Source organism: Macaca nemestrina, chromosome 5 (assembly GCF_043159975.1).
Source record: "Macaca nemestrina isolate mMacNem1 chromosome 5, mMacNem.hap1, whole genome shotgun sequence".
In the NCBI taxonomy this organism is placed as follows: Eukaryota; Metazoa; Chordata; class Mammalia; order Primates; family Cercopithecidae; genus Macaca; species Macaca nemestrina.
This window is the reverse complement of record NC_092129.1, coordinates 82,999,086-83,024,778: the sequence shown is the minus strand read 5'-3', so window position 1 is coordinate 83,024,778 and position 25,693 is coordinate 82,999,086. Positions and strand designations below refer to the sequence as shown.

The 25,693-nt window shown below is 37.0% G+C and overlaps 1 long non-coding RNA gene across 1 annotated transcript; it reads right to left on the bottom strand.

The window, feature by feature from the left end:
• Positions 1–1,803: 1,803 nt before the first annotated feature.
• Positions 1,804–24,367, bottom strand: LOC139363148 (uncharacterized). The gene is made up of 3 exons (XR_011623064.1): positions 24,156–24,367; positions 6,011–6,085; positions 1,804–1,952 (listed from the first exon to the last, which is right to left on the bottom strand). It is a non-coding gene; the product is annotated as an uncharacterized lncRNA (long non-coding RNA).
• Positions 24,368–25,693: the final 1,326 nt, after the last annotated feature.

Sequence of the window (25,693 nt, the reverse complement as noted above, 5' to 3'; positions counted from 1 at the left end):
CGGATCTCAGCTCACTGCAAGCTCCGCCTCCCGGGTTTACGCCATTCTCCTGCCTCAGCCTCCGGAGTAGCTGGGACCACAGGCGCCCGCCACCTCGCCCGGCTAGTTTTTTGTATTTTTTAGTAGAGACGGGGTTTCACCGTGTTAGCCAGGATGGTCTCGATCTCCTGACCTTGTGATCCGCCCGTCTCAGCCTCCCAAAGTGCTGGGATTATAGGCTTGAGCCACCGCGTCCGGCTAAGAAAGGATGTATTTCTATTTAACAGTAGCTATGCTGATACCAGCTCACCAATAATTTAATACTATACACGAATCCACAGTAGTGTGTTTGAGGTTTTTTTTGTTTTTGTTTTTTTTCTGCTTGTTCTTCCTTTCTGAGCACACTTTTGAGCAATAGAACAATTTGAGGCTAGAAGAGATTATTTCAGGGGATCTTGGTCTCACCATAAAAGTCATAGTAAAATGCAGTCACAGGCTTAAATCTCAAGAAGGTCAATTGCATACCTCAAACTTTAGTGTTAGGTAAATTAATGTTGTGTGCAGGGCTTTGCAGGAGACCTTGAATGAATTCTTCATATGGTTATGACAAGCGTTTTTAATTATGAAAAATGATAGTATATTTGGTACATTTTCACAGAATTACAGGAGTATTTTCTCCCTTAGGAGAAATCTCAATTGAAATACTGAATAAATAATAACAGGCAAATTATCAATCTCGAGTTAAGAAGGGCAAAAGTTACACTCTCTGCCAAAAACAGTATAGGATAATATATAAGTATGTATATAATGTTTTATATAATACAATATCACATACAAAATACATCTATCCATACATATATTTACATATATAGAAACATATATAGTGAGGGGCTGCCTCTCATTATACATAATGATAATGTAGCAGGGGAATTAATGGTTATTTCATATGGGAATGCAGATTGCACTGCATTGCTATTGCTAGACTTCCTATGAAAGTCTGAGCGAGCTTTGGTTGGTGCAGTATTTCTATGATAATACACCATAGTCCCAAGGGAAGTTAGAGAGAGAAATTTGGATGATGATGAAATAGTCATGACAGAATGTATTTTTTAACCTGAAAAGGTTTATGGATATAATTTAAATTATATTTATATTAGTGTCAGCAAAACACATGTAGAAATCTTTATTATCTCATTAGCACATTGTCTTCTCTAAAATAAGCCTGATTCAACCAATAGATGATAAATCACATGTGGGATTTAGGCATGCTTTATTCCCCAAGAATACATCCAAAATGGTTTATTTTATTAACAGATCATCCCCCACTCTAATAGTTAAAGAAATACTTTTAATTTAAGATGTCATAATATGCATGGCCTTTCCATGGTGCCTAATGATGTTTTTAGTTAAGCTAAAGCAAAACATAATGATAAGCAATACAAATTAGAATATTTTAAGTACATAAAGGCTCTGTCAGAAGTGGAAAATTTTAAAAATGGCCCATAAATTTAATAAGGAAATCAAAAAATTTCAATTTCAATTTTCCTTAACCTACATTTGTCTGACTTCCATGTCTTCAAGAATATTATTAATTCACTAACAAGGCAAAGGAAACTTTCAGAAAGAAAAATGAAAATAAAAACAAAACAGGATGAACCAACAGTAGAAAAGTATAATGATAAAACAGACACGTGAGATGGTAAGAACTTGGATAAGAAGGTTTTTGTGAATACAATATAGTACACGAAAATCTTGCAGAATAGGAAATTTGAGGTTGGTTGTTTTTTAAAGCATTTAAGCAAGATAGCCTTGGGTTTCTGATACCATAATTTATGCTTTATTTTTTAGGCTCCCACACCACATCTTTTGACTTCCCAAGCTCTCCTTGGCAGCCATTCCGTTTTTCCCTCTTTCTCTCTCTCATTTTTCTCTTTCTTAAACTCCTTTGCACAGTTGTAAAATTCGTTGGGAAGCTAAAGAGAGCCAAAGAGCTTTTGTTTATGCACAGTATATATATTGATAATTATTATTTAGAAATTAAAACTGAAACCTTTCAAAATATGCATATCTCAATCTATTTGAAATAACAATAAACACATTACATGTTAACAAATGTAATCTCACTTCTGAGAATATATTCAAAGGTATTAAAATCAATACTTTAAAAAGGATACTTGTACTCCCATGTTTATTGCAGCATTATTAAAAATAGCTATGCCATGGAATCAACCTGTAGCCATCAATCAATGAATGGATAAGGAAAATGTGGTATGGTATGTGTACACAAAGGAATATTATTCAACCTCAATAAAGAGGAAAATTCTGTCATTTGCAACAACACAGATGAAACTTGTGATGGTTAATATGAGTGTCAACTTGATTAGATTGAAGGATGCAAGATATTGTTCCTGGTTGTGTCTGTGAGGGTGTTGCCAGAGGAGATTAACATTTGAGCTACTGAACTGGGAGAGGCAGACCCACTCTCAGTCCAGGTGGACACCATCTAATCAGCTGCCAGCATGACAAAAATACAGCAGGCAGAAGGTGGAAAAAGCAGACTTGCTGAGTCTTCCAGTTTTTGTCTTTCCTCTGCGCTGGATATTTCCTATCCTCAAACATCAGACTCCAAGTTCTTCAGCTGTTGGACTCTTGGGCTTACATCAGTGATCTGCTAGGGGATCCTGGGCCTTCAGCCACAGACTGAAGACTGTACTGTTGGCTTCTCTACTTTGAGGTTTTGGGACTCGGATTGGACTATTGTGGGACTTCACCTTGTGATTGTGCGAATCAATACTCCTTAATAAACTCCCCTTCATATATACATCTATCCTATTAGTTCTGCCACTCTAGAGAACGCTGACTAGTACAAACCTGAAGGACATTATGCTAAGTGAAATAAGCCAGACAGAGACAGACAAATACTACATGATCTAACTTATATTTGGGATCTAAAAAGTGGAACTCTTAGAAGTAGAGAATACAATGATGGTTGCCAGAGGTTAATTGGGAGGGGGAAGAAGGGAAGTGGAAAGTTGTTGGTCAAAGGGTACCAAAAGTTTAAGAGAGACAAGAAAAACAGGTTTTTAGACCTTAATCACTTGTACAACATAGTGACTATAGCCAGAAATAATGTATTATATATTTTAAAATAACTAAGAGAGCAAATTTCAAATGTTTCCCTTCAAAAATGGTATTTCATGTGTTGTACATGATTATTAGCTTGATTTATCATTCCATATTTGATACATATATCACAAAATTGCAATACACCTCATTAAATATATACTACAATGAACTGTCAATCAAAATGATATTGATTAAAAATATTTACTAAAAAGTGGCAACATTTTCCAGAAGAAAAGTGGCAATATTTTCCAGAAAAAAAAGTTGGCATTGTTTTCCATTTTTGCAGATTTCTGTCATGTCTGGCTTTATAGAAGACATCTGGAATCTTCTATTTGTTTCTGTGTCTAATCTTTCATTAATTAATATATCATGTAGACTCCAGAAAACTCAACTGTACAGCCATGAGAGAATTAAAGTAAAAAAAGCTAAATAATATCTTTATTATGATAAAAAGACTTTTGACCTTGCAAACCCTCTGAAAAGTCTCAGGTAACCCCAGAGGTCTCCAAACTACATTTTGAGAACTTCTGCCCCAGGAAACAAGTTTAACAAAATATCCAATATTTGCTTCTCCACATTCATATCTTCCTTAAGTCACTTCTCAAGAACAGCTGAGATTACAAGAGAGTTGTTTCGTCTCCATCCAAGTCTATCTAAATTGTAATAATCCAGACCTTAAGAGAAATTAAACTCAGCCCTGATTATCAAATGGAAGAATAGATTACAGAGAGTAAGTAGTCCAACCTACTGGTTCATCTAGGTGCTAAATTCTACTACAGATTCTCTCTCAGCCAGAGAAATTTAAGACTGTGGAAATTAGAAGATGCCAGTGTTTTTAAGCAAAAGCTCACTAAAGAAAGGATAACATACATTGGCAGGTAGACGACAGCAGATAGGAAAAGTTACAGTTCTTCAAACCAAAAGTAATTGATTAGTAATATAGAATCATCTGAGACTATGCTGATAGCAGATAGGTAATTGTTATTTTCTCTCTATATATATATATTAATAGAGACAATGGATCTTGTCATATAGTACTGAATACTAAATCATTTCTCTGAAACACATTTAAGATCTAGTGAGACTGGCTTGAGAAAGTTGGGGTTCATTGAAGATTTAAATAGTACAGATGAAAAGAGAATCATCACCATTGTTTAATTAGTTCTTCAATGGATGTTCATTGAGTGGCTACTTTGATTCAAGTGCAGTAGTCCCACCTGATTCAAGGGGGATACAGTCCAAAACCCTCAGTGGATACCTGAAATCAAAGCTAGTACCAAACTCTGTATATAGTATGTTTTTTTTCTTTTCTATACATACATACCTGTGATAAACTTTACTTTTTCACTTTAAGAAAGCGCTTTACAGCTTCTCTTTGGCATATTGGAATTGCCAGCATCACTCCTCTTGTGCTCTGGGGCAATTAACAAGTAAAATAAGAGTAACGGCCAAGTGTGGTGGCTCACACCTGTAATCCCAGCACTTTGGAGGCTGAGACGAGCTGATCATGAGGTCAGGAAATCAAGACCATCCTGGCTAACACGGTGAAACCCCATCTTTACTAAAAATACAAAAAAATTAGCTGGGCATGGTGGTAGGTGCCTGTAGTCCCAGGCAATTGAGAGGCTGTAGCAGGAGAATGGCTTAAAACTGGGAGGTGGAGATTGCAGTGAGCCGAGATCATGCCACTGCACTCCAGCCTGGTGAGAGAGTGAAACTCTGTCTAAAAAATAAACAAAATGAAATAAAAAAATAAAACACACACACACACACACACAAAGATTTTTAAAAAAAGGTTGCTTGAGCGCAAGCACTGTGATATCACAACAGTTGATTGACAACCAGGGTGGCTATTAAGGGGTAAAGGGCAGGTAGTGTATACAGTATGAATACCCTGGACAAAGGGATGTTTCAGTCTGTGTGGGATGGAATGGAACAGCTACAGATTTCACCACCCTATTGTGGGTGTGCAATTAAAACTTAAGAATTGTTTATTTCCGTATTTCCATTAGTACGTTTTGTGGTCTCCAATGTGTACCTGTAACCTCAACTCCCCTTGATAGTTAGTTACTACAGAAAAGTAAGTAACTATTTTGCTCATGCTTTTAGAAAGAGGCCCAGAATGCCATTCCTAGATTCCACCTTAGTGGAATAACTGGTTGTGTTCTAATAAAACTTCATTTGCAAAGCAGTCAGAAGGTTAGATTTTGCAGAAATAAATTAACAGAAAGGAAACAAAATAATTAGTGGTCGCTAGGTACAATCATTATTAGCACCAACCACAAGTACAACCCTAGTTTCCCAGGCTCTCACACTCTAACTGGTAGGGAAATTATAATCATACATTGATCACTGATTCAGGTCCTAGACTATATCATCTAGGGCTGCATCCTAACTTGACAAGGGACCATATCTAAACACAAAATTGCTGTTCTATAATACCAACTATTTTGAAAGATGGAGTCATTGATATCTTCATTGGCCTCTTATTTTTAATTATTTTAATTTAACTGGGTTTCTAGCTCAAAAAGAATGTTACATAAAATATGAGTGCATACCTAAGACATGTAGTAAGTTTGAAGTTATTTCAGAGAAGGAGTTCAAGTTGAGAGTGAAAATCTAAATAAAGACTGAGTTTCTGCCCCAATGTGAATAAATCATTACTCCTTTTATATCTAATATTTGTTTCTAATTTTATTTTTGGCTTATTAATTTTTATTTTAGAAATTTTATTTTAGAAACTGCTCCTCTCCCACTGCAGTGATTTTTGCCAGGCTTACCAATCTGTTAACTTACATCATTGTCATAATGGTGAATCCTTCCAGGCTTGCCCAGCCAGGAATTACACTTCCCACAAGGAAATTCAGCCATAGAAATTAATTCTATAGTTGGAAGAATCACATACCTTTTCAGCAGTCTTCAAGTTGAAGTACTGTGTCAGCTGCCAACTGACCATTTTTAGTTCTCCTTGAAGAGATAACTGAGAATAAAATCAACAAAGAGCTAAGAGATTAAACATGTATAGATATTTGGTAACATTGCATAAGCGTGAGAAATCAGATATACTTGAAAATAGGTCTACCTATGAAATTTTCAATATCGTGAGTTAATAAATTCTATTAAGCTGCAACAGAAAGATTCCTCCCTAAAATAGTGTCACTATAAGTAACTTACCAACAGATAACTGTTAATTTCTTACTAGTGAGTTATCATTCGAAGTTTAGACTAAGATGCTTTCACAGGCAAATTGAACACTCAGTAGCAATAGCACCAGGTTGAATTTATTTGAGGAACTTTATATTGTCAAACTCATGCATAATCTGCATTCTTGACACAATGGCAGCTTTAATTATGAGTGCAAGAAGAGTCATTGGTCACTCTTGGAAGATAGATGCTCGACAGCTACAGAATTAGTCATTGTGGCATTCTGGTAATTACAAAGAACTTCTGCCATAGAAGGCTTTTGGGTCTTTCACATAAGAAACAATATCCTCTGGATTTTTGATTAGAGAGATTCTTCCTCAGAAGGGTCCCTTATTCAAAAATCATCCATTTTTGCTTCTTAATAATCTTTCCCCATCTACCCAGAGTATTGGAACTGACAAACAAACAGCGGAGGTGCTGACCTCAATCTATTTCTCTTTCAGGGTGCATTTGCTACATAAATTCACTGACTAAATAGTTGGCTCCTGGGGAATTTTCTCTTTAGCCTTTCAATGCCAATACTGAGTGAGTGCTCACATCATGATGATGTAATTCTCCATAGTACCTGTATTTTATTTACAGTCTTTTATATACCATGTTTCAGACTTTTAATTTGTGTGTGTGTGTGTGTGTGTGTGTGTGTGTGTGTATTGGTTATAAAAAATATCCAGGAAGTAATGCATATTGGTGGAAAGAAGACTAGCTGTGTGGCTCACCCAGTGCTATTTCTCATTCCTAATTGTAAGGTGCTAAAATGTGGGGAAAATTTTCCTGGAGTTTGCAAGCCATATTTTGTTCCTAGATGTTTGGACTCCTGGATACCTCACTAGTATGACAAAGTTTGTAATTTTGGTGAAATGTATCTACCACCGTCAGTTTTACATGGATCTTCACAAGACATCAAGAGTCTTTGCCACCTAATTCTTTCTGGATTTTTTTATTTTTTGCACTGGCATAAGAAAATAGCTTATTTTGTTTGAAGCAAAAAAGCAGAAGTTTTGCTTTTTGAAGCAAAAAAAAAAAAAAAAAAAAAAAAACTACCTGTGAGAAAGAATTGTAAAGTCGCACACACCACTGTTCTTAGTGAAAGCTACCTGATTATGTTTCTTTTTGAAATCAGCATAGAGAAAGTGCCTTCATAATGTAAAAGTTGAATATACAGGTTTGTGTTATTTTGTTACAGTAAGCATATCACATCTAAAATAGTGATTAGATTAAACTTACCATTTATGTAAATTTATAATAACATTATGTCATTTTATCAGACCAATTAAGCTTTTGAACTTAATTTCAAATCTTTCATAGTGATTCTGTTTTATGCCATTTCTCCAGAGATTCTTTCCTGCTTTTGATGCACCATTGGACAAGAAAAATGACGGTAAAATGTCTTTCAGTTGGGTCTTGTTACTATGACAGTTCTTACTTTATAGGTTAGAAAGGTATTGGGGGAATTGTTCTGGTTGTTGAGGATAGCAAGCCCAATCTTAGACTCAGGAACAAGGGAAATAACTACTTGATGAGTTCTGGGCCTCAGTGGACTGACTGTGAAGTCAATTCAAACGAAAATACATTAATCATCTACATTCCTGACCAACACTCTGCATACTGGCCTATGATGCTTCTGGGTGTGTAAAGAGTAAGTGTCACGTAAATAGGGATATTGTAGTCTGTAAAAAGTTGGAGGTTCTCCTTTTCACAGTAAATAACCATGGATATCATCACTAAGGGGGACTAGGAAAATGAATGCTATGAATATGGGGTATTATAAGAAGGAATGTGCCTTCCATTTTTTCAAGATGCCATCCCCTTATAAACTGATCAATTGGTTTTGAAATTGGATGAGGTCAGGACCACTGTATATGAAACTCTACACATCAGCCATGATGAGGAAAATGATGTCAGGTGTTTTTGTTTATTGGATTCAAAAGGTAGTTTATAAAAGTTTTTATTAAGTAAATCAAGTAAAGCTTTGGTGTGCTATTCTCAGAAAAACTTTAGCATGTTATTTCTCAGAGCCTATATTTAGTTAACTTCAGAGAGAGATCACTTTGAATAATACCTTGATACTCAAAACTGTGGCCCCATGGACAACCAAATGGGCATCATTTGGGAGTCATGAGAAATAAAAAAATCTGAGATCCTAGATTATGTGGTTTGACTCTGTGTCCCCACCCAAATCTCATCTTGAATTATAATTACCATGTCAAGGGAGGGGCTTGGTGGGATGTAATTGGATCACTAAGGTGAATTTTCCCCTTGCTGTTCTTGTGATAAGAAGTTACTTTTTATGAGATCTGATGTTTTAAAAGTGTGTTGCAGTTCTCTCCCTCTCTCTCCTACCACCATGTGAGATGTGTCTTGCTTCCCCTTCAACTTCTGCCATGATTGTAAGTTTCCTGAGGCCTCTCCAGCCATGTGGAACTTTGAGTCAACTAAACCTCTATTCTCTATAAATTAACCAATCTCAGGTAGTTCCTCACAGCAGTGTGAAAATGGACTAATACAGTACGTCGGTACCGAAAGAGTGGGGCACTGCTATAAAGGTATCTGAAAATGTGGAAGCATCTTTGGAACTGAGTAGTGGGCATAGGTAGGAACAGTTTGGAAGGCTCAGAAGAAGACAGAAAGATATGGGAAAGTGTGGAACTTCCTACAGACTTGAATGGTTGTGACCAAAATGCTGATAGTGATATATGGAAAATGAAGTCCAGGCTGAAGTAGTCTCAGATCCAGTTGAGGACCTTACTGGAAACTGGAGTAAAGGTCACTTTTGTTATGCTTTAGCAAAGACACTGTTGCATTTTGCCCCTGTCCTAGATATCTGCAGGACTTTGAACTTGGGAGAGAAGATTTAGTGTATCTGGTGGAAAAGATTGTTAAGAAGCAAAGCATTCAAGAGGTAACCTGACTATTTCTAAAAGTGTACAGTCATGTGTGTTCACGAAGAGATGCTTTGAAATGGAAACTTTTGTTTAAAAGGGAAGCAGAGGATTAAAGTTTGGAAAATTTGCAGCCTGACCATGTAGTTGAAAATAAAAACCCATTTTCTGGGGAGAAATTAAAGCCAGCTACAGAAGGTTGCATAAGTGATGAGGAGCCAAGACAATGAACAAAATGTCACCAGGGCATTTCAGACATCTTTGTGGCAGCTCCTCTGATCACAGTAACTGAGGCTTAGGAAAAGAAAAATTGTTTCGTGGGCCAGGCCCAGGGCCATGCTGCCCTGTGCAGCGTTGGGACGTGGCTTCCTTTGTCTCAGACACTCCAGTTCCAGCCATAGCAAAAAGGGGCCAAGGTACAGCTCTGGCCATTGCTTCACTGAGCGCAGGTCCCAAGTTTTGGTGGCTTCTACATGGCGTTGGGATTGTGGGCACATTGAAGACAGGAGTTTGGCAACCTCTGCCTAGATTTCAGAGGATGTATGGAAATGTCTGGATGTCCAAGTAGAAGTCTGTGGCAGAGGCAGAGCCCTCATGGAGAACCTCTACCAGGGCAGTGCAGAGGTGAAATGTGGGGTTGGAACTCACACATAGAGTCTCCACTGGGGCACTGCCTAATGGAGCTGTGAGAAAAGGGCCATTGTCCTCCAGACCCCAGAATGGTAGATATACTGACAGTTTGCACCACGCACCTGGAAAAGCCACAGGCACTGAACACCAGCCAGTGAAAGCAGTAAAAGAGGCTGTACCCTGCAGAGCCAAAGGAACAGAGCTGCCAAAGCCTTGGGAGCCTATATCTTGCATCAGCATGTCCTGGATGAGAGACATGGAGTCAAAGGAGATTATTTGATAACTTTAAGATTTAATGGCTGCCCTGCTGAGTTTTGGACTTGCACAGGGCCTATAGCCTCTTCATTTTGGTGAATGTCTCCAGTTGGGAAAGGGAGCATTTATTCAATGCCTGTACTACCATTGTATCTTGGAAGAAACTAACTTGTTTTTGATTACACAGGCTCATAGGGGAAAAGGACTTGCCTTGTCTCAGATGAGACTTTGGACTTGTACTTTTGAGTTAATGCTGGAATGAGTTAAGACTTTGGGGAATTGTTGGGCAGGCATGATTTTGTTTGAGATGTGAAAATGACATAAGATTTGGTAGGGGCCAGGGACAGAATGATGGTTTGGCTCTGTGTCCCCAAACAAATCTCATATTGAGGGGGTGGTTCCAAGATGGATGAATAGGAACAGTTCCAGTCTGCAGCTCCCAGTGTGAGTGACACAGAAGACGGGTGATTTCTGCATTTCCAACTGAGGTACCAGGTTCATCTCACTGGGGCTTGTTGGACGATGTGTGCAAGACAGTGGGTGCAGCCCACCGAGTGTGAGCCGAAGCAGGGTGAGGCATCACCTCACCCGAGAAGTGCAAGGGATCAGGGAATTCCCTTTCCTAGCAAAAGGAAGTTGTGACAGACGGAACCTGGAAAATCGGGTCCCTCCCACCCTAATACTGCACTTTTCCAATGGTCTTAGCAAATGGCACACCAGGAGATTATATCCCACGCCTAGTATGGAGGGTGTCACACCCAGCTCAGAGGGTCCCACTCCTATGGAGCCTAGCTCATTGCTAGCATAGCAGTCTCAGATAGAACTGCAAGACAGCAGCAAGGCTGGGGGAGGGGTGCCCACCATGGCTGAGGCTTGAGTAGGTAAATAAAGCAGCCAGGAAGCTCAAACTGGGTGGAGCCCACCACAGCTCAAGGAGGCCTGCCTGCCTCTGTAGACTCCACATCTGGGGGCAGGGCATAGCCGAACAAAAGGCAGCAGAAACCTCTGCAGACTTAAATGTCCCTGTCTGACAGCTTTGAAGAGAGTAGTGGTTCTCTCAGCATGGAGTTTGAGATCTGAGAATGAACAGATTGCCTCCTCAAGTGAGTTCCTGACCCCTGAGTAGCCTAACTGGGAGGCACCCCCCAGTAGGGGCAGACTGACACCCCACATGGCTGGATACCCCTCTGAGATGAAGTTTTCAGAGGAAAAATCAGGCAACAACATTTGCTGTTCAGCAATATTCACTGTTCTGCAGCCTCCGCTGCTGACACCCAGGCAAACAGGGTCTGGAGTGGACCTCCAGCAAACTCCAACAGACCTGCAGCTGAGGGTCCTGACTGTTAGACGGAAAACTAGCAAACAGAAAGGACATCCACACCAAAAACCCATCTGTATGTCACCATCAACAAAGACCAAAGGTATATAAAACCACAAGCATGGAGAAAAAACAGAGCAGAAAAGCTGAAAATTCTAAAATTCAGAGTACCTCTTCCTCTACAAAGGAATGTAGCTCCTCACCAGCAATGGAACAAAGTTGGATGGAGAATGACTTTGACGAGTTGAGAGAAGAAGGCTTCAGACAATCAAACTTCTCTGAGCTAAAGGAGGAAGTTTGAAACCATCACAAAGAACCTAAAAACCTTGAAAAAAGTGTAGAGATGTCATTAAATGACCTGACGGAGCTGAAAATCATGGCATGAGCACTACTTGATGAATGCATAAGCTTCAGTAGCCAATTCGATCAACTGGAAGAAAGGATATCAGTTATTGAAGACCAAATGAATGAAATGAAGTCACAAGAGAAGTTTAGAGAAAAAAGAGGAAAAAGAAATGAACAAAGCCTCCAGGAAATATGGGACTATGTGAAAAGACCAAATCTACGTCTGATCGGTGTACCTGAAAGTGACGGGGAGAATGGAACCAAGTTCGAAAATACTCTTCAGGATATTTTCCAGGAGAACTTCCCCAACCTAGCAATGCAGGCCAACATTCAAATTCAGGAAATACAGAGAATGCCACAAAGATACTCCTTGAGAAGAGCAACTCCAAGATACATAACTGTCAGATTCAACACAGTTGAAATGAAGGAAAAAATACTAAGGGCAGCCAGAGTGAAAGGTCGGGTTAGCCACAAAGGGAAGCCCATCAGACTAACAGTGGATCTCTCGGCAGAAACTCTACAAGCCAGAAGAGAGTGGAGGCCAATATTCAACATTCTTAAAGTAAAGAATTTTTAACCCAGAATTTCATATTCAGCCAAATTAAGCTTCAAAAGTGAAGGAGAAATAAAATCCTTTACAGATAAGCAAATGCTGAGAGATTTAGTCACCACTAGGCCTGCCCTAGAAGAGCTCCTGAAGGAAGCACTAAAACATGGAAAGGAACAACCGGTACCAGCCACTGCAAAAACATGCCAAATTGTAAAGACCATCGATGCTAGGTAGAAACTGCATCAACTAACAAGCAAAATAACCAGCTAACATCATAACGACAGGATCAAATTCACACATAAAAATATTAACCTTAAATGTAAATGGACTAAATGGTCCAATTAAAAGACAGACTGGCAAACTGGATAAAACGTCAAGACCTATCAGGGTGCTGTATTCAGGAGACCCATCTCGCATGCAGAGACACACATAGGCTCAAAATAAAGAGATGGTGGAAGACCTACTAAGCAAGTGGAAAACAAAAGACAGCGGTTGCAATCCTAGTCTCTGATAAAACAGACTTTAAAGCAACAAAAAGCAAAAGAGACAAAGAAGGCCATTACCTAATGGTAAAGAGATCAATTCAACAAGAAGAACTAACTATCCTAAATATATATGCATCCATTACAGGAGCACCCATATTCATAAAGCAATTCCTTAGAGACCTACAAAGAGACTTAGACTCTCACACAATAATAATGGGAGACTTTAACACCCCACTGTCAACATTAGACAGATCAACAAGACAGAAAGTTAAAAAGCATATCCAGGAATTGAACTCAGTTCTGCATCAAGCAGACCTAATAACCATCTATAGAACTCTCCACCCCAAATCAACAGAATATACATTCTTCTCAGCACCACATCGCACTTATCTCAAAAAGGACCACATATTTGGAAGGAAAGCACTCCTCAGCAAATATAAAAGAACAGAAATTATAACAAACTGTCTCTCAGACCACAGTGCAATCAAACTAGAATGAGGATTAAGAAACTCACTTTAAACTCCTCAAATACGTGGAAACTGAACAGCCCTGTTCCTGAATGAATACTGGTTGCATAACGACATGAAGGCAGAAATAAAGAAGTTCTTTGAAATCAATGAGAACAAAGATACAACATACCAGAATTTCTGGGACACTTTTAAAGCAGTGTGTAGAGGGAAATTTATAGCACTAAATGCCAACAAGAGAAAGCAGGAAATATCTAAAATCGACACCCTAACATCACAATAAAAAGAGCTAGAGAAGCAAGAGCAAACACATTCAAAAGCTAGCAGAAGGCAAGAAATAACAAAGATGAGAGCAGAACTGAAGGAGACAGAGACACAAAAAACCCTTCAAAAAAATCAATGAATCCAGGATCTGGTTTTTTGGAAAGATCAACAAAATTTATAGACTGCTAGCAAGACTAATAAAGAAGAAAAGAGAGAAGAATCAAATAGACATAATGATGATAAAGGGGCTATCACCACTGATCCCACAGAAATACAAACTACCACCAGAGAATACTATAAACTCCTCTATGCAAATAAACTAGAAAATCTAGTAGAAATGGATAAATTCCTAGACCCATACACCCTCCCAAGACAAAACCAGGAAGAAATTGAACCCCTGAATAGACCAATAACAGGCTCTGAAATTGAGGCAATAATTAATAGCCTATCTACCAAAAAAAGTCCAGGACCAGACGGATTCACAGCTGAATTCTAGCAGAGGTACAAGGAGGAGCTGGTACCATTCCTTCTGAAACTATTCCATCAATAGGAAAAGAGGGAATCCTCCCTAACTCATTTTATGAGACCAACATCATTCTGATACCAAAGCCTGGCAGAGACACAACAAAAAAGAGAATTTTTAGACCAATATCCCTGATGAACACTGATGCAAAAATCCTCAGTAAAATACTGGCAAACAGAATCCAGCAGCACATCAAAAAGCTTATCCACCATGATCAAGTGGGCTTCATCCCTGGGATGCAAGGCTGGTTCAACATACGCAAATCAATAAATGTAATCCAGCACACAAACAGAACCAAAGACAAAAACCACATGATTATCTCAACAGATGCAGAAAAGGCCTTTGACAAAATTCAACAGCCCTTCATGCTAAAAACTCTCAATAAATTTGGTATTGTTGGAATGTATCTCAAAATAGTAAGAGCTATTTATGACAAACACAAAGCCAATATCATATTTAATGGGCAAAAACTGGAAGGATTCCCTTTGAAAACTGGCACAAGACAGGGATGCCCTTTGTCACCACTCCTATTCCACATAGTATTGGAAGTTCTGGCCAGGACAATCAGGCATGAGAAAGAAATAAAGGGTATTCAGTTAGGAAAAGAGGAAGTCAAATTTTCCCTGCTTGCAGATGATGTGATTGTATACTTAGAAAACCCCATCGTTTCAGCCCAAAATCTCCTTAAGCTGATAAGTAACTTCAGCAAAGTCTCAGGAAACAAAATCAATGTGCAAAAATCACAAGCATTCTTATACGCCAATAACAGACAAGCAGAGAGCCAAATCATGAGTGAACTCCCATTCACAATTGCCTCAAAGAGAATAAAATACCTAGGAATCCAACTTACAAGGGATGTGAAGGAACTCTTCAAGGAAAACTACAAACCACTGCCCAAAGAAATAAAAGAGGACACAAAAAAATGGAAGAATATTTCATGCTCACGGATAGGAAGAATCAATATCATGAAAATGGCCATACTGCCCAAGGTAATTTATAGATTCAGTGTCGTCCCCATCAATCTACCAATGACTTTCTTCACAGAATTGGAAAAAACTACTTTAAAGTTCATATGGAACCAAAAAAGAGCCCACATTGCCAAGACAATCCTAAACCAAAAGAACAAAGCTGGAGGCATCACGCTACCTGACTTCAAACTATACTACAAGGCTACAGTAACTAGAGCAGCATGGTGCTTGTACCAAAACAGAGATATAGACCAATGGAACAGAACAGAGCCCTCAGAAATAATAGCACACATCTACAACCATCTGATCTTTGACAAACCTGACAAAAACAAGAAATGGGGAAAGGATTCCCTATTTAATAAATGGTGCTGGGAAAACAGGCTAACCATATGTAGAAAGCTGAAACTGGATCCCTTCCTTACACTTTATACAAAAATTAATTTGAGATGAATTAAAGACTTAAATGTTAGACCTAAAACCATAAAAACCCTAGAAGAAAACCTAGGTAATACCATTCAGGATATAGGCATGGGCAAGGACTTCATGTCTAAAACACCAAAGCAATGGCAACAACAGTCAAAATTGACAAATGGGATCTAATTAAACTAAAGAGCTTCTGCACAGCAAAAGAAACTACCATCAGAGTGAAAAGGAAACCTACAGAATGGGAGAAAAATTTTGCAATCTACTCATCTGACAAAGGGCTAATATCCAGAATCTACAAAGAACTTAAACAAACTTACAAGAAAAAAACAACCCATCAAAAAGTGGGCAAAGGATATGAACAGACACTTCTCAAAAGAAGACATTTATGCAGCTAACAGACACTTAAAAAATGCTCATCATCACTGGCCATCAGAGAAATGCAAATCAAAACTGCAATGAGATACCATGTCACACCAGTTAGAATAGCGATCATAAAAACTTCAGGAAACAACAGGTGCTGGAGAGGATGTGGAGAAATAGGAACACTTTTACACTGCTGGTGGGACTGTAAACTAGTTCAACCATTGTGGAAGACAGTGTGGTGATTCCTCAAGGATCTAAAACTAGAAATACCATTTGACCCAGCGATCCCATTACTGGGTATATACCCAAAGGATTATAAGTCATGCTGCTATAAAGACACATGCACATATATGTTTACTGCAGCACTATTCACAATAGCAAAGACTTGAAACCAACCCAAATGCCCATCAATGATAGACTGGATTAAGAAAATGTGGCACATATACAGCATGGGATACTACACAGCCATAAAAAAGGATGAGCTCATGTCTTTTGTAGGGACATGGATGCAGCTGGAAACCATCATTCTCAGCAAATTATTACAAGGACAAAAAACCAAACACCGCATGTTCTCACTCACAGATGGGAACTGAACAATAAGATCACTTGGACACAGGAAGGGGAACATCACACACCGGGTCCTGTCCTGGGGTCGGGGGAGGGGGGAGGGAAAACATTTGGAGATATACCTAATGTAAATGATGTGTTAATGGGTGCAGCACACCAACATGGCACATGTATACATATGTAACAATCCTGCACGTTGTGCACATGTACCCTAGAACTTAAAGTATAATAAAAACAAACAAACAACAACAACAACAAAAAAAAAACAAAAAAAAACAATCTCATCTTGAATTGTAATCCTCACATGTCAGAGGAGGAGCCTAATGGGAGGTTATTGGATCATGGGGGCATAATTCTCCCTTGCTGCTCTAGTCAGTTCTCATGAGCTCTGATAGTTTTAAAGTGTGTGGTGGTTCCTCTCTCTGTCACTCTCTCTTTCCTGCCACCATGTAAGATGTTTCTTGTTTCTCCTTCACCTTCTGTCATGATTTTAAGTTTCCTGAAGTCTCCCCAGTCATGCAGAACTGTGAGTCAATTATACTTCTTTTCTTTATAAATTACTCCTATAAAAATGAACTAATATTGCAGACATACTCGATGTGAATCTACGTTTTAACACTGCAGCCAAATGTTTCATTTGCCCATAAAGCAGAGGAGAAGCATTATTACATTAGAGCTGAATTCTGTGCTACCTTGAAGCTTATTTTGTTACATACTCTTATCTAACTATTCGATTTTGTGATTTGGCATAGGGGATGTTAAGCTTCCCTTACTCTTGCTGATACCAGGAACACCATTTCCCTTGCAGCTCTTCCAACTCGCACTCAGAATCTACAGAAAGCATAGGAATGTCGTTGTTATAGATGCTATTTATTCCTATATTTTTCTACTGAGTCCTAATGATTTGCAAATCAAGTTATCAGAGAAGCTAACATTGAAGGTCGACAGGGAAGTTTCAGACTTTAACACTACCTCATAAATGATTTGCAAATCATTGGGACTCAGTAGAAAAATACAGGAAGGAGTTGGTACCTGGGTGGCATTACCAAAAGGCCATTCTTCCTCCTCTATTTCATGGGCATTCTGGCTTTTCATTGTCATTATTAAGGACCAGAATTTGGTTCACGTTTATATATGTTTGGTTCAAAATAAAATTATGTTCCATTTCTTTGCCCCAAACCTATAAATTCTAGTTCCATGATTATTTCCCAACTATCCATTTATGCATATTAGTAAATCTTTGAAGTTCTAGTTGAATATAATCCCTATCTTCCTTACATTAATTTTATGTTATTCCACCTAGCTAGGTTGAGTGTGTATTCCAATCAACAGTCAAAAATGTAAAGTATAAGGCAACAGAACAATTTTTAAAATTTGTACTATAAAAAAGGGAATATATTTTTAGGAAACTAAGGCATAGAAAAATGATTCAAAGATATTGAGGTTTGAATTACATATTTTTTCAGCCCCCTTAGTTTTTCCAAAAGTGTTATCATAATGGTTGAATACTCATTCTTTTCTTAGCAATAAATGTACTGTCACATAAAGGACACAGCAAAGCCATGAATTCAACTGATGTTGAAATTCAGTATCACACAGATTGAATTTCTGAGCTTGGTTTTAGCACTTAGCTACACAATAAAGAGTTATCTTGTTGAGTCCAGGAAAGTCCTTGCATATCAATTTGTATTTTGATGTGTTTTGAAACTGGAATTTTGTTAACACAATTTAAATTATCAGTGTTACTTGAGGCAGCCATGCTAATCTGCAGTGCTTACATTCGTCATTCCCTGTAAATTTGTGACAGCAACTGCTTGCCTTCAGAAAGTATTACACTTGGTGGGCACATGAATGTTCATAGTTTATAACTTTGTTCCCTGTTTCATTAATACATTCATCGTGCTGATAATTTGTGCATATATATTCAACTCTTTCATTTAATGAATGTTTCGGGGGCCCCAATTAGGTGCTAAATAATATTGTAAGCACATTTATCAGTAGACAAGCAGACTTCTTTCGTTAGAGGAACATAGAAACTAGTCACAGGGGACAAAAATGCGAATTAAATAAGCAGATAAAGGCAATGCTATTAGAGTAACACAGAATATCAAAGGATAAAGAAGTGCATGAAAAAGCCCTATGAAGGGCAAGAACTCAGAGAGCTGGAGGAAATCTCAGCAACAAAGAGAGATAAATTGATTGCTGTTGGGGATGCTATTTGATGATTTGCCATCTAAATACATTTATAGTAATGCTATAATACATCAGTATAATCAATCTATTTAAAAAATATATAAAATGTTCATAATTGCCTGCCATACATTCAGAAAGGACATTTTTCCTTTTGTCATTATGAGCTATTTTAAAGAATGCAAAATACAAAATATAATATGACAGATGCAAAAAACACCCTTTACTAAATTAAATTATTTGGACATATATGCTTCATTCTTTCTCTCAGTAACTTTAAGTAGTAAAATAGCACAAACACTACTAAAGTCTTGTCACACACCTCTTCTATTCATCACTTTCCCTCCCCAGAAGCAAACATTATCTGAAGTCGATATATATCCATTCTATGGATATTTCTAATGTTCTCATATATAATATGTTTTAATCCATACAAAAATATACTATTACTTTATAGGTCTTTAAACATTAAATTATTTTAACTATTAGATATATAAATTTGCATAAAATTTAACATTATATTCTGCAATTATTGTTATAAAATTATATATTTATTATAAATTTTAGAACTTTATATATACATGCACATCTACAATATTCACTGTGACTTCTGTATAGTGTTCCCTTTTAAGGTGATTTAGAAAGTCTTTCTATTACTGAAAAATAGGTTTTATTAGCGTGTTTTATTTTTATAATTATTGTTCACAGAACAAGCTCAATTACAGATTCTTCATATGTTCAATGGTCCTCTAGGACAGAATCAACAGTGAAATTACTGGGTGGCAAAGCTGGAGTCGCAAATTCCCTAAGTATTATCATAATGTTTTTCTCCAAAGTGTAACATAATCTGATTTATTTTTATTTTATTTTTTCCTATTTTTATTTATTTATTTTGACACAAAGTGTTGATCTTTCACCCAGGTCAGAGTGCAGTGGCATGCTCACGGTTCACTGCAGTCTTGAAATTCTAGGCTCAAGTGATTCTCCTGTCTCAGTGTCTTAAGCAACTGGGGCTATTGGCACATGCCACCATGACTGGATTTTTTTTTAAATTATATTTTTGGAGAGATGGAGTCTCATCATGTTGCACAGGCTGGTCTTGAAGACTTGGCTTCAAGGAATCCTTTCACTTCAGCCTCCCAAAGTGTTGGGATTATAAACATGAGCCACTGTATCCAGAAAATTTTAAATTAGTATCACTATGTAATACTTTATATTTTTCTATATTTTATATAAATCAAATTATATATAAATTAATTAATATATTTATATAAATTAAGTTATATATGTAACATTATTATTTTATTGCAAAACATCTTCAGGTCTATGTCAATCAAGAATAAAGCATTCTCTTACATTTTTTCAAAGATAGTTGATATTTTGATACTATTTAACTTTTTAAAAATTCTGTTTTCTAAGTTCCTGACAGATTTAACTATTTCGTGAAGATTGTATGTCCAGCAAATTGGCTAAAGTGTTCTCTTTTAGAAATGTTAATAGTTATTCTGTAGGTTCTATTTAGTTTCCAACATATATAAGTCCATCATCCATAAATCATAACAATCTTGCATCTTTATATCCTGTCCTTATCAATTTTTAAGTTTTTCATACATTATTGTACTAGTTCTGGCTTCCTCTATAATACAAAGCGAAGTGGCAGTTGTGGATATCTTTGATTAATTCTTACTCTTGTAGTTAAACTTTTAATCCTTTGATGATAATTAGTTGACTGTTTTTTTTCCCTTCCTTTCTTTTATATATATATTTTTTGTTTGTTATATTTTTGTAGATGCACTTCAATCCCTAACTTTCTGAGAGTTATTTTCATAAAACTTAGGTTGAATTTATTAAAGACCTTTAAGATCTTTGACACATTTATTGATGAGATCATATTTTATCTCCTTGACCTCATTTACTTGCTACCTTGCATTAATATATTTGCTGATGTAAAACCAACTTTCACTTCACCATTAGAATTTATTCAGCCAATGATGCATGATGATGTGTAATGCATGTGTCTAAATGTGTGTGTGCATTTTAATGTTGATTCAATAGGTTTGTTAATATTTTAAAGGGTTTTAATTTACCTTAATTGAAATTGCTTCATAAGTTGCTTTACATTATAATTGTGTTTATTGCTGAACATGTCTTATTTTCCATAAGAGAGGCTGCTTATTTTTTGTGTAATTGTGAATACATTGGTGGGTGTATTTTAAGATACTAATTCATTTTCTTACTAATTCATTTTTCACTTAATTCTATTAATAAATTTAGGTCTTTAATTGAATAGTATATATTTATATTTTTCTTCTTGAGTGGAATTTTAAGATGTCCATTTTATAACATCAATTTTGTGTTAATCCAAATGGTTTAATTGTCAAAGCAAACTCAATGGAAATCACTGACCTTATGTGACACCAATCTTCAGGAATGATTCAAATAATAAGGAAAACCTCAGAAATAGATGAAAAATTCTTGTCCTGAAGGATCAAAATACTGCCACATTCACTTTCCAAAATTTATTTTTCTCCTGTACTCAGATTCCTTTTTATTTCAGATAAACAGGAGAGATTGAAACAATCCATGGAAAAACAATGACACAAATAAAGCCATTTAATTTGACTTCATTTGAGATTCCACTAATTACACAGTTGTAATGATGACCTGTCATCACCGTTAGCCCTGCCACATATATTCATAATGTATGGGTTGGTTTTTACTTCTTGTTTTTAATAAGCATTTGAGACACACTAGATATACCACACTATGTATGTTTTATATATAGGAACTCCTAAAATTTTATGCTACTAAGTATCATTAATATATTATGAAAGTAATCTTTTTAGGATTGTTTTATGTGTTAGCAAGGGTAATTTGTCCAGGTTATTCATTCCTTCAGACATCTCTTTTCAATGAAAAGGTGAGTCAGGTCCTTACCACTCATTTGACTTTGCTTATTATCTCCTTGCCACATATTTCTCAGTTATTTTGGATAATTTGTTTTACATGATATTTTATATTAAACAATAAGCTACTAAATCCCTAATTATGTCTTGCATTTAAGCCGTTCAATAGAAAGTGATAATTTCCTCTATATGACATGTTAGTTGCAACCATATTCCTTCTTCACAGGCTCTTTGATGTTCTCTTAACCACTGAATTATTCTTTTCTTCCATCATTGAGAGTTTCTTGAAAATCTATACATGTATTGATGAAGAGATGTAATTGTGTTCGTAGTTGTTCTAAGGCCAATTTCATTTTTTCCACTGGATACTATTTTTCATAGCTATCAAATCTACTGAAGGCTTCAGATTAGCCACATGAAATATTTTCTAATCTGGAAGATCGCTAGCTACATGCATTCACTTCCACTTAGTTCTATTAATAAATCTATAGCCCCTTGTTACACCATATAGCCACACTGATTTAAATAATGTTTAACACACCATAAATCAATTAATTTACAGTATCATTTCCTATTTCTTCCCCAAAGAAATAACCTTATTCTATGTACTACCCATCTTCAGTGATAGGGATGGGGCTAGATAGTATTATTCAGTATATTTTCTATTTTAATTGGTTTATACAATGTATTAGTCCATTCTCTCATTGCTGTAGAGAACTACCTGAGACTGGATAATTTATAAAGAAAAGAAGTTCAATTGGCTCACGGCTCAGTGAGGTGTACAAGCTTCTGCTTCTGGGGAGGCCTCAGGAAACTTACAATCATGGTGGAAGGTGAAGGGGAAGCAAGCGTATCATCACATGGACGGCAGGGAGGTGGGGGGAAATTCTACACACTTTCACAACAGCCAGCTCTCATGAGAACTCATTCATTATGACAAGAAGAGCAAGGGGAAAGTACATTCCCATGATTCAATCACCTCTCACCAGGCTCCTCTAACACTGGGATTTGGGTAGAGACACAGACCCAAGCCATATGATTGATGTAATTGTACCATAGGCATCATCGCACAGGTTTTCAGTGACATCAGCTTCCAAGTATCATTATAAAGCACACTTTTTTCCCCATAAAGACAGGCTCCCTCACAAGGACAGGCTCTTCAATAACAAGAAAAACATGTTCAATTTTATCCATTGTGCCAATGTGATTAGCGAACAAGAATGTGGCCATTGTCCAGTGACATCTCCCCATAAATGTGCTCTGGTAGTTTAGACTTCTAGCATTGATCCATAGGAACATTTGTATTGTTTTTCTCAGTGTGAATATTTGCAAGGTCTCATCAGACTTTACAGAGTACACTTATATAAGGTTTTCATTTAAAGGTGAAGGATATAGTGCAGAGAGAGAGAAAGAGTGCAGGAAAGTGTCTGAAGTGAGATCTAAGAGATATCCCATAGCACAAGGTCCCTTCAGGTTCAACCTTTGTGCACATATACTGCACTAAGGTTTTACCTCTGACTTGAACCACCAAAAACTGTGGCAGAAATCTTGACTTTGGGTCAACAGCCAGTAAAAGATCTCAGTGGCTTTTTAAGTAGTCAAGACAGGGTTGGCAAAACTACTAGCCCGTTGTAAGTCATCAGCAGAGAAGCTAACATTGAAGGTTGACAGGGAAGTTTCAGACTTTAACACTACATCATAAATCTCACTGCACTTATCCTGGTTGAGAGTCCAGGCAGATTCAGGCATTCTCCTAGACAAAGCACATTCTCATTTTAGCTTCAGATAAACTCTGTTGCCACATTAAATTCTAAAGTGATTAAAGTATCCAATAGACCCTCCTCGGTGAGGGGGCAGCACCCTTCAGGCATTGTTGTCAGCCATGTTGTTCTAGCAACTTGATGACATATCCAATCCTTTTAAATGTCTTTATTAGTGTCCCAAGCTGACTTCCAACAGTAGCCAATATCCTGGAAAGATCAAATGAATGTCACAAGCTTGGTGGTTGGCCTGAGGATATGGGAGGGACATCACAGCTTCTGTAACAATGACTTCGCCACCCCAACATCTGGCACAATGCCAAATACATAGTAACTATGTGATAAATATTTGTTTGCATAATAAAATAATTACCTCCCTGCTAGGTAGTCTCCCTATTTGATGAATGATGTATCTTATAATGACTAGTCTCCAGGAATGTAATTTTTCTGGACATGGTCACCTGAGACTAGCTTTAAAATTTTAGCACAATGGGACCAGCCATATACTGTTGACATTATATATTCTTGGTTTCAGGACAGTTTGAGTATGCCATGTGCACACAAAACTTTTGTGTATGCCATGTAACAGCCAATCAGGGATATTCTAGCCTTAAGTACAACTCAGTCTGATTGTGCCATGAGGTGCCCCTGGAAAGCTTCAAAAGATAATCATTAGTGTTATGTGGCCTCTATATCACTCCTTTTGGGTCATGCAAGCTGTGTAAAAACTGTTCTTATAAGTATTTTTCCACATTCACAGTCTATATATTTGAAGAAGCAAATCAAGCTCTGACATATTGGGCAAGTACAGCAGCTGTCTTTTTCCCATTATATCCAGATATTTGTCTTGGCAGGTGTCACCATAATTTACAGCCACAGTGAAAAAAATTCCTAACTGCAAATCAGCCCCCTACCTATGCAATTCAAGGATGGCAGTTCTCTTAGCATACCTGAAAAAAATAGCATATTAAAAAAATTTATAACTCATGAGTCACATGGTAGCTTGAGTCAACTCTTGATCAGTTCAATAATCAGAAGATGTTGAATCTTATCTTTCTTTCAGATTATCCTGGTGGATTTTTAAAGCAGAGCTACCTACCAGCTTCCTTTCTGTATATGAAAGAAGTGAGGTTGCTCCTCCAGCATTAGCCATCTGTTAGCATCAGATCTGAAAGCAATAAATACGAGTATTATTTTTTTGCTGTGACACAAACTTTTGGGAATAACACCGTTGCCTCCTTCCCTGGGGTGATAACCCATCTGTGAGCCCTTTCATTATTTTCATAATTTATTGCATTTTTCCTTTATTATCTGTTTAATTCATATTCCCCACTCCTATTCCTGATGTGTTTTTCTTTTGGTGTTGGTTTGGCTTGGCTAGGTTATACTGTTAGTACATTAGTATATGCAGTAACATCAGCTCCTAGGAAAGTGTAGTAGGATTTAGGAGGTAAAAAGAGTCACAGAACTCTCTCTTCCATTTGGTAAAGGGGCTATAATTAGTTAACTCTACTATGATTAGATGGAGTGACTTTATGGCCATAATGAAATTCCTTTAGGAATAAATACACTCTGTCAATTGTATATTGATCGTTCTCTCTACGAATACAGGCAACACAACCATGATTTCAATGAAATTAAATTAGGAAAGATAAAAGAAAAATATTACATGGGTAATACATGAAGTTATGTACTGCATCATTCCTCATATTTTATTTCAACTGTCCCATTGCAAAAAAAATTCACTGAAGTTCCCACTATACCGCATCTCCTGTCTCATTTAGTGTGAGGATATAGTTTTTCATCAACTTACTCAGCTTTTCCAAAGTTTTTCCACCATCTGTTTAAGCAGCATGTATTTTAATTGTCCATTCTAAATCTAACTTTTGTTTTTAGGCTGATAAAGAATGTGATATGTCTGTGTAATATCATGTTTCTGTGTTGATTTTTTGTACATTAGTGGCATTAAAATGGTAAAGTGGTAAATAGAATAAAATTATGCAATGAAGTACATAATCTGATAAAGTATATTAAAATAGGTCAAAATGCTAGACAATTTACAGTTTCAAAACTTTAATTACATTATTTATTGTTGCTTCCACCATTTGGAGAGCAAAGCCCAGAAGAAATATTCTCAGAATTCCAGCACATTCTCAGTAGTCCGTCTCCAAGGTCTACCTTTATTATGTCAGGCAATTCACCTTCCTCTAAATTCTATAACAACAGTTCCCCACCTGAATATTTTATTGTCAGGTTATCCTGGGCCCATTTGCCCATTTCCCCCACCTTTCTACAATATTGTTGGCTCAGGGGTAAGATTATACGAATATCCAAACTATTCAGAGAATACAAATGTAATACCTCCTCCATCCCTAAATAAATAGTTCACTGCTCTGCTTATTGTGCACATTTGACTTAACTGTCTTCTATCATAGGTTTATGATCTGCTGGATACAGCCAAGTCAATTTAAAAAAAAAAAAAGCAAGT